At 44.3% G+C, this 9,907-nt stretch overlaps 1 long non-coding RNA gene across 1 annotated transcript; it reads right to left on the bottom strand.

Annotated features, from left to right (window-relative positions):
• Positions 1 to 1,208: 1,208 nt before the first annotated feature.
• On the bottom strand, positions 1,209 to 4,252 carry LOC128135224 (uncharacterized). Its single transcript, XR_008233010.1, has 3 exons — positions 3,836 to 4,252; positions 3,521 to 3,577; positions 1,209 to 2,791 (listed from the first exon to the last, which is right to left on the bottom strand). It is a non-coding gene; the product is annotated as an uncharacterized LOC128135224 (long non-coding RNA).
• Between the last annotated feature and the right edge of the window lie 5,655 nt (positions 4,253 to 9,907).

Below are 9,907 nucleotides of genomic sequence, written 5' to 3'. Positions count from 1 at the left end.
GTTTTTTACCTTTAGACCCTTAATGTTTCTAATTTAGACGTTTTCAACAGGCTTGCTTTTCTTTCCCATTCTGTCCCGTTTTAATCAAGCTGTGAGAACAGTCATGGCTAAGCACCAGCCCAGCCCATAATCCACTCCCGATTCTTCTGTGCAAGTTGTCCCATCAAGGACCAGGCTGTAACCATCAGTGTTTGACTCTCAGGTTTTTAATTCAAGAAACATGCCTGTGCATTTTTATTTCTTGATAGTGGTGCTGTCTGTATTAAGTAGTACTGTCCCTGCTCAGGGTTAAACTGTCCATCCTTCCAATGCAATTAACACCAGGAGCCAAGCAGTCTTTATCTGGGAAAAATGGGAGAAATGACCTGACATTAAGACAAAGGAAATTCAGGTTCCCCTCTCAGCTCTGAGTGAAAACCATTCTCTAGAAATGAACAAAGATTGCAACAAACAATAAATCCCTAGTCACCTTTAAAAGAAATCTGGAGATAGCACCGGAAAATATATTGCACAGAGCAAGCCTAAGCTGAGGTCAAGATGATCGAGTACATTTTTTCCATTTCTCACTTCCGTGGGTCTGTAGCACATGAGATCACCTTCCTTTTTATAAATAATATAAACTTCTGCATTGACTATTGTTTCCCCAAGGTCCACAGACTACACGCTTCTCAGAACTGATCTTAAGTTAACCCTGCGCTGCAAATGTGTCCTAGATTTGTTCAAGTTCTCCCATTTTTGATTCCCTGATTAGAACTGTATCAGGAATGGATTCTTCTCCTTGTCTATAGTACAATCTTTATTATATAATGAAGATGTTGTTAAATCAGCAAGACTGTGCATACAGGAAAAATAAATTAAGAGGTCAGTGAATAATGATGGATCCTGTCAGAAGGCCTCTTAAGAGAAGAAAAGCTATCAAGTAAGGCAAGAAAGCATAAGCTTTCATTCTAAAAAACCCAGCTTCTTTAAACAAGGCTGTTAGAAATCAGCAGCAACAGCACAGAAACAGCAACAGCATCTATAATGGAAGTAGTACTGTTTTATGCGAGGGCCATCTGACTCAATAAAAGTTTCCGCCAAACTAGTCTCTTTTTATTAAGACTTGCAGAACAAAAAGAACGCATCAGGGAGCCTAAAGTGATTTTGCTTTGAGTATATAGCAAAAGTGGCAGTATCTATGACTTGGCTCTTTTCCATAGGATTGTGAGTTTTGTACCTCAACGAAGTAAGTGGGAAGAAGGTGACTGACTATGTTCATTAGCTGGTGTTTGGACAGGACACCTGTGCCCAGGACGTACGAGGTAGCATAGACACAGAGATCAGACACTGAGATCGGGGCATAGCAGAAGAGCAACAACTCAGATTTGGCTAAAACTCAGCATGATCAAAATCGGTGTGGAAACTAAAGGCGGTCATATTCAAAATCTGGAAAATAGATTGAAATCGGCTAAATAAAACTGGTGCTGGGTAATACACTGTTCCTGTAAGCTAATAATTCTGGTTTTGTTGTTGGTTTGGCCTCACAGGGGGCTGCTTTGATAATAGGACTCACCCTGATGTCGGTAAATGCAGTTTCAGTATCTGACCTGTGTTAGCTGCTAAGCCAAGGTGGTGACACAAAGGGATGGGCTGCACTGCAAGAAACATCTTGCAACACAGCGCTCAGGACACTTTTGGATCAAGATCAAAGGTAAAGCTTTAGTTTCAAATCACAGGCTTCCCATTCACATAAAAGATGTCTTGCAGAGAAGTCTACTAATTCAGTGCTTCATTTATTATATAGCCTGTTATTGTCCTTAGAAGTGCAGGTTCCATGATAAGCCTTTACAAATATATCTGATTATTAAGATACAATCATTACTGTATTTAAAATACTTCTTCAAACAGGAGACTAGGAATAATTCACAGTATTCCTTGGTCTATTTCAGAGCCCAGCCTTTGCGAAGCATGGCCCTTGCACCTGAAATAACACCTGGCAGACTGTCAGCTCAGTTGTCAAACATCATCACGACTGCTAAGGGCTATATTGACACGAGAATGAAGCGCTCACCTATTCCTTTCCACTGACTGCACACTAGCTGCTAGCCAGGCAGCCCCAGACAGTGGACAGGCCAGACACGGTTTGAGAACCGCAGATGCTCGTCTGATGTCAGCCACAAGTGTCCTTAGTGCCCCATCACAGCGTATTTGACTTGTGCCAGAGGAACATAGCCCTTCTTGCTCACAATCTGTGCAGTGCTACTGCAGGTGGCTAGTGGAAGAACATTTACGAACAGCAGGATATACATGGAATATCTGAAAATATGAGCTTGGACCAGAATAAAAATAATAGCCACATCCTTTCCGTGCATGACAGCAAACCCAAAATGGAATGTACCTTTCAGAAATGATTGTTTGCCTTTATAGAAGTACATTTTGAGTCTCAAAATGCCACAGCCAGACTGAAATTCTAGAAATCAGGTGCAATATCTGCTGTCTCAGTTCTGTACCCCATTCACGGATATACTTAAACATCTTGAAAACGTGTTTATCAAACCTAATATTTGTGATACAGGGCTCTAGCTTAAAATGAAAGGCTTGCCATTCACATAGCTGCAACTTGCAGAGAGCTCTCTATTCGGTGCTTCATTCATTACGTTGCACGCGGTAGTCATTACAGGCAATTGTCTGCTAATGCTACCCACACCTCGGCTGTTTGTGCAATATGAGTCACTCGCTGCGAGCTGCAATTCCAAGCAGAATTTCTTCATCCTGCAGTAACCACATACTTTGTTCCAGATTACCTCCTTTCCTTTTGAGTAGACAGAATTAGTAAAGTGCAATTAGTGATAATACCATTTGTCCCCAGGCTGATAATTTTTCTTAAAGCATTTATTCTTTCCAGTACCTTATATATTACATCAATAAAGCTGCCGGAGTACTGAATGTAGCATGTAATAGGCACAGATCCCAGAAGAAAGATGCATCCATCTCTCCTGCTGAAAGGAGGCCCACCAGAGTTTGATTCAACGTGTAAAAATATTTCTATGCAGATATCATGGAGTTCAGTCTAATTGCACTGCTCTTTTGTGAAAATAACTTGCTACTCTGTTTCGGGAGGGAACAGATTATTCTGCACCTTTCTCTTTCTCTCCCAGTGCTGGAGTACAATGCTGGAGGAGAACAGACAATGCCTTGTCCTTTTCCTAAAACCAACTATTTGCCAGCCTTCGTTCTAAAACTCTGGGTGTTGGAGACAGCAGACTATCAGGCAGTTCATCTTCAGTTTCTGGTTAGACGCCATCTCTCTGCCTTTCCATTTGCTCCACATATAAACAAAGTGGATGGATGTTTTTACTGAGCAAATCATCCTTAACACCTCAAATAAATGGGAGGGTGACTTTTCCTACTTTCCTCATGAGTAGAGTAGGGTAAAATACCTTTACATCCTTCTTGTGAAGCCACATTTCAGCTTTTTTATGATATTCTGACTCAGACTCAAACAATATATAGATTTATGTGGTGTTAATACACACTGTACCTCTTAATCCTGGCATCTGTCCTCACACGGATGCTTTTGGATAGCATTCTTTTAACCCTGTGGGTAAATTACAGAAAAGAAATCACAGTGCTCAGCTGATCTGTGTGTTTCCTTGGGCTTCCCCCCCCCCCCCCAAACTCTTCGTTACAAAAGTACAAAAGCGGTATTTGAAAGACAGATTTGCTCATGTGAGAAACTGAACCTGAAGAACAGCAATCTGTTCCCAGGTGGCAAAACACACCCGCCCCTCTGAGACGGTTGGGACTGGTCCACGAATGAAACTGCCCTTACCAACAGATAAGGCTGAAACCAAACCTGAAAATTTGCTCAAAACAAGGTGAACTGAGTACAGCTCTTGTAATCTCTACCAAAGTGACATCGTGATGGGAGGGGCAGTACTTTATCTGCGGTTCATCTTTAAAAGCATGTTGGCAGCAGAATTGCCACAACTTCATCATTCGTTCATTTTTTTCCCTCTGTCAAATCACCCACAGTTTTGACGCAGAACAAGCATGTTCAGCAAGGACGGGTGGCTTTTACCAGTTTATCTCATGTTCCAAGGGTGCACACTGTTCTCTTCTTTAATCCTCTAAGGGAGGGTGGCAGTGCCTCACAGAAGTAGATTGGCAGAAACAGAAGAATGAAGGAGGTTTTCTTTCCAAAAGTCACGTCCAAAAGGAGAATTACAGCTGTGCAGCACACAGCCAAACCGAGGGCTCCGCTGCCGCTGAAAAAAACTCCCGCTACGTGGCAGAGCCATCTCCCTCCCTATAGAGCCTGCCCAGCCCACTCATCACGGCCAACGTCCCCTCCCTGTGGACCCCAAAACAGTCGTGCCCGGCACCCGATCTTCGCAGCTCCCCAGAGGAGCAGTCCCTCCGGGCAGCCCCGAGGTGTTGGTGAGTATCAGCAGCACGGGGTTGATCACCCAGGGGAAATAGCCTGCTCCCGAATGCAGTTGGGATCATCCGTCCGCAGCCCAGCGTGTCATTACGCCAAGATTCATTCTTGGTAGCTAAGGTGGTTTCGCTTGTGTAAGGAAACCAAGCACAAGTTCAGAGGTCCCGAGGGGTACCGGTGCCCGCCTCACACCAGGTTCGTAACGTTAATCAGAACCATCAGCTCTGCCTGTGGCTCCTTTTGCCTTCCTTACTTTGCGGTCTTATTACAGTGCCCTGGCACTGCTGGGCTTTGACAGCAGGATAGCCAGGGGCAGCTACCGCATGGCAAAACCAGACTTTTTTTTTTTTTTGGCATGGAGGAGAAAGCAAACTGTAACTTGGAGAGATTTTTAATCTGGAGAGTCACTGAAACAAAACCCACTGGTGTAATTAAAACTGGTGAGTCCTGGCCCAGTTGGGGATAAATGGGAGGGACTGTAGGAAGTTCTGTGGGCTGAAGTTGTGCACTGCAGACAGATGTGTGCCAGCTGCTCACGCCGACCGGTCCGGGTGGTCCCTGCCAGGTCACTTCTGTGGGGAAGAAGGATTGCTGGACAAGTCAGATGTCCTCTGATGCAATCACACCTATTTACAAAGAATATAGTTTCAAATCTCCTTCAACCAGCCCTCAGCCATAACAAGTGCTCCCAGTTTTACTTTTCCAAGCCCATACCATCAGTCCTGGTCCAGGCAATGCTGGTGCTTGGGTTTTGTTTCTCTGTTTCTCAAGCATTTACTCTGCCTGTGAATGGGGAAAAAAACAAACCCACATCTCTTTCCCCTTTTCTGCCTCCCAGCGTCAGTGAAAACACTTTACCCGCAATACAAGTTCAGGAGTAACCTCAAATATACTTTTAAGTTTAGGCAGCAATTTAAGTGTGTTTTGGCTACGGGCCAAGCTGGGCAGGGAGGGCAGGATTCCTCTATCTGACTGCAGACGGTTACAAAGCGGGCACTGGTATCTGCATTAGTCATTCTGACTCCTCTTTATAGCAGAGAGGAGCAAATGTTTCCAGGGAAGGATTCATCTGACCTACTATTACACTGACCTATTATAGGTGAGATTAATCACACCCCTGAGACGTACTTCTCTCCCCGGTTGCAGAGGGAGCCCAGGGCGATTAGCTCAGCTGCTTTACAGACGTCTAAGGCCATCTGAAATGAACCTCTGCTGGGGAAGCAGGCCTCAGATACAGTGGACCTCAGATATCTCTTACTTACCCTAATGTTGCCGAGGTGTCACCTTTTTGTATTTTGTTATGCTCCCATAATTTGTTGCGTCTATTCAGCCTGGTCTGAATACTACTTCCATACTGCCATTTTTGTGCCCCCCTACAGAGAAGGCTGCATTTATCGATAGGGTGAAATCTCTGACCCTTACCTAGACAGACTTGTTGTGATGCTCTGGTGGCACACGAATGTTCCTGGGAACCAAGAACAAAAGGTGACAAGAAAGTGCAAAGCTAGCACGGTGATTACTGATGTGTGGGGTAACACAGCACAGCTGGTAGCAAAGGAGAGATGTCCCCTGTGTAACTAATGACTGTCCCTGTAAATAAACCCTCAGGGAAAGGCACTCTGCACCTAAAGACTTCTCATTTCTGCCACTTACATTGGTTGGCTCAAGAAAACATTGCCATTCCTCACATACCTCTCACTGCACGTACCCTTAGGCCATTGCAGCTGTAATGACACTATATCTTTTGGATGTGACCACACGCCCAGTGCAGGATCTTTTTCTCAAAAGAGAGAAGAAAAAAACACTTAGAGGAAGAAAAAAGTAGTAGCAAAGGCTGGGACAGAGGACGTGAGGGTATTGACATGTGGAGAAGCTTTGACTGTTGAGAGAAATACACATTTCCATAAACTCCAGACCATGAAGCTGGAAAAATTCTGCTTGGAGCATCCTTTGGTCCAGTTACTGCACTGTGCAAGGCATTGCCAAGCCCAGCACCACCAGCGCCCACTGCTCCTTCTTTGGGGAGCATTTCTGATTGTGTTTATTCGCAGCAACATTGAGAGAGGCCATCAGGGTAGATCAGTAACGCTCCGTCACGTGCAAGGCACACAGGAATATAGCAACTCCTGCCCTGGGAGAGCTGTACTAATATTGCAAGGCAGGGTAATGTGGGCAAGAGAAAGCTCTGATTCATCCTTCCACAGCAGCTCCTTTACGAGTACTGTGTCCCAGCTTCAGACACCCTCTTCTGTCCCGTCTGCAAGCTGGTCCTTGCTCATTGCTGTAAAGCCTCCTTAGGGCTTGAGGAATGGGAGTGCTGCAAGAACAACGCAGCCCATTATGAAAGAGTGGCCACAGCCGCTAACGAGACCACACTCCTCAGGCACCCCTGCAAGGATTTCTCTTCAAAGAGCAAGACTTTTCAGCCATCTTGCAATAAGCTGCATTGGAAAATATCTGGTATTTCCTGACAGCTTTTTTTCAGCACACATCTTGTTGGGTTTTGATGTGTTTGATCTTGCTTGATTATTTGTTTCCATTCTACCAGCAATTTTATTCTAACTCTTCTGATTTTGAAGTGCTTCTTTCTGACCAAACTTCTCCCTTGATTTCACTATACATCTTTCCAACTTTAATCTCTAAATGAGTTTGATGCAAGATATTTTTATCTGCTGGTGTTTAAAAGAGTCAAAGGAGTCAACATGTTGGGCTTTTTTTTCTTTCCTGAAAAACGCCGGTTCAATACAACTAGATTTGGTTTTGTGTTTTAATGGAAATCCTCTTGTAGAGGAGCTCTACGAGAATAGAAGATGTAATCAGTAGCCATTGAGAATAAATGTTGCTTGTAAATAACATCATCCTAGGCAGTTTTCTTCCTCCTAGGAATTAAAGACAAAGCAAGATGCAGTCCTGTCTCCATAAATACTGCTTTATTTCAGCTTATTTAGAATACCCTGTATAAGTTTCAGCATCTATATTTCTTCACCTCTATGGAGATTACAACAAAGCCGCTGTTAGCAGAGGTTGCCACATGTTTCCTGATGGAGTAAAATGTCTCCCTATGTGATGGCTCAGCTTTTTATCACTGGATTCTTTATTGTTATTTATTTTTTTGTAGTATGCATTTGTCTGATCACTATGAAGGGAGAGAGAAAAGTTCTGTGCCTTGATAAACTCAGTTGCACTCAGAAATGCTGTCAGCAGCAAGAGTATTGCAGAACAACGGCCACAGTGGGGTTCATGGTCTTATTCTCACTCTACATACCCACTGTTTTGTGCATCAACAAATAAGGAGACTGGGTAGAGGAGACTGGGTAGAGTAGACTGGATATCTGAGAAGCAGATTATACTTGGATGAAGAAGACAGGAAAAGGAAATAGCATTCAACATTTATTTTATTAAATTGTCCTGCCTCCTACATGCTGATTCACCAGAAATGGTTGTGAGAGTATCCTGATGTCATCATTGTCCTTGCAACCTTAAAAAAATCTGGTTATCCAGGAACTCAGTTAGCCATGGGGAGGCAACAAGTAAATTAGTGCAGTGTATGTCTATATTAATCCGATGCTGAAAGTATATGCAGTATGACCTCTAGCGCAGTTAGACATAGACACTAGATGTGCAGTTAAAAACAGATGCTAGCACTGAACTAATAAAAACCATGCCCAAGAAGAATCTTGCCAATCGCTGTGTAAGAAACGTGGCCTCCAGCAAATTAAAGGTTATGCAGCGTGACATGGATCTTATAAGGCTGTCTGCCCCCATGTTGGGGGGTGCACACCCCGCTGCTTCCGAGCTGGGGAGCGGACGAGGTGCAGACAGTGCAGCCACCCCACCGTGCTCTGGTGGGGTCCTCAGCCCACCCAGACACATGGCAGCACTATTGCATTTAGGAGGGACACTGTGCAACTTGAAGGGAAAAGAAGTCAGGCTGAATAGCTACATCTATTTCTGACCTGTGTGCACAAAACTTTTATGCTTCCCCTGCCCCAGCTATATCAGCTGGCCTGAAAAAAAGCTTTAAACTTTCCTCACAGGGCTTGCTTCTAAGTCTTGAGGGCATCAAAGCTCCATCAATACTATTGCTTTATCGGCAGAGTCATTGTGCATCTTTTTTTAATTAAGGGGGATCGCAGGAAAAAGTGTCAAATGCCAGGTTTGAAATGCCACTATCACCAGAAATTCCTGAACTGACCATTGGTGTGGAAAGAGACATCTAATTCAAGACAGCAGGAAGGTGGTGGTAAGAGCTTATGAAGACTTTCAAGTGTCTAGTAATTTCTGGTGTTTCCATTTTTAAAAGGTCCTGATTTTAAGAATATGCAATTCCCCAATGTCTGAATTTCATGAAACTTTAAAAACTCTAGATGAAATACAGTAAAACTGAAGCAGTGAGAGATCATACCCTTTTTTAAAAAAAATCCTGTCAATATCACTGCATGTGTACATTTGTTCTTACTACAGAACAAATGCAGCTTTACTAGCCTGGGTAACTCGTGCACAGCACTGCCCTGTGCCAGAGAAACATAGGGTTTTTTCTCCCCTGAACTAAAAGAACAAAGTACCTAATATACCACTGGGGACAGATGTTATATTCATTCATTTTAGAGCTGAGAAGTGAGGTTGCTAAGTATGTCAGTGATGAAATTGGGAGCGTTCATCCTGACTCCACACTTACTTTCTAATCGCCTCTTCCCAGTTCAAAAGGCAGCATCCAATTTATAACTCTTTTTGAAGAGGTACAGCATGCTCTTTACATCTTCCACCACTGTCACACCAGCACATAAACTGCAGCAGCAACGTAGCTGCTCTACTGCAAATATCTACTGTTGCTGTAAGGGGCCTAATGGGCATCCATCATCTGACTCCTAAAATATTGATTAAACAGGTTGTGGTTCTTCAGTTACTAGGCTGAGAGAGCGTTTTGTAAACAGCCACACCTGCAGGTGTGGATCTTTTAATCAGTGTTCCTTCTCCGTTCAGCCGGGTGCTGTGGCTGTGTACGTACCCCGTGGGGAGGGTGCGGGAGGTGCAGGGATCCCTGTGCTGAGACCCCAGCAGTGCCAGCTCTCAGCTGCATCGCTTCTCTGTGGAAGCACTTTGTGGACAGCCTGTGGAGGTCTGCCTGGGCTGTGTTAGTCTGCGTAAAGCCTCCGTGCCCCAGGCAGCACGCCCTGGTCATTCCAGGGGCCAGGTTTTCGTTTTGCTACCTACATTCAGGGCAGTCTGTTCTTGAGGGCAGCGCCAGAACCATTCTTGGTACAGAGGGCAAAGAGACTTAGAGGAATATTTCCCACCCTCCTAATCATCTTCTTAGGTCCAGCTGGTTGGAAACTTCAGTGCAGTTACAGTAGTTGATATCCGAGGGAAGGCAGATGCCTGCTCATACCTACCGTGGATGAGATAATAGTCAGGGGAACAAAGCGTATTCTGCGCTTGGCAGCTGGAGGGAGGGAAAGGGTTCAAAGCTCTTGCCTGACCACTTGG

This window comes from Harpia harpyja, chromosome 22, assembly GCF_026419915.1.
Source record: "Harpia harpyja isolate bHarHar1 chromosome 22, bHarHar1 primary haplotype, whole genome shotgun sequence".
Classification (NCBI taxonomy): Eukaryota; Metazoa; Chordata; class Aves; order Accipitriformes; family Accipitridae; genus Harpia; species Harpia harpyja.
This window is presented reverse-complemented; position numbering and strand designations above follow the sequence as displayed.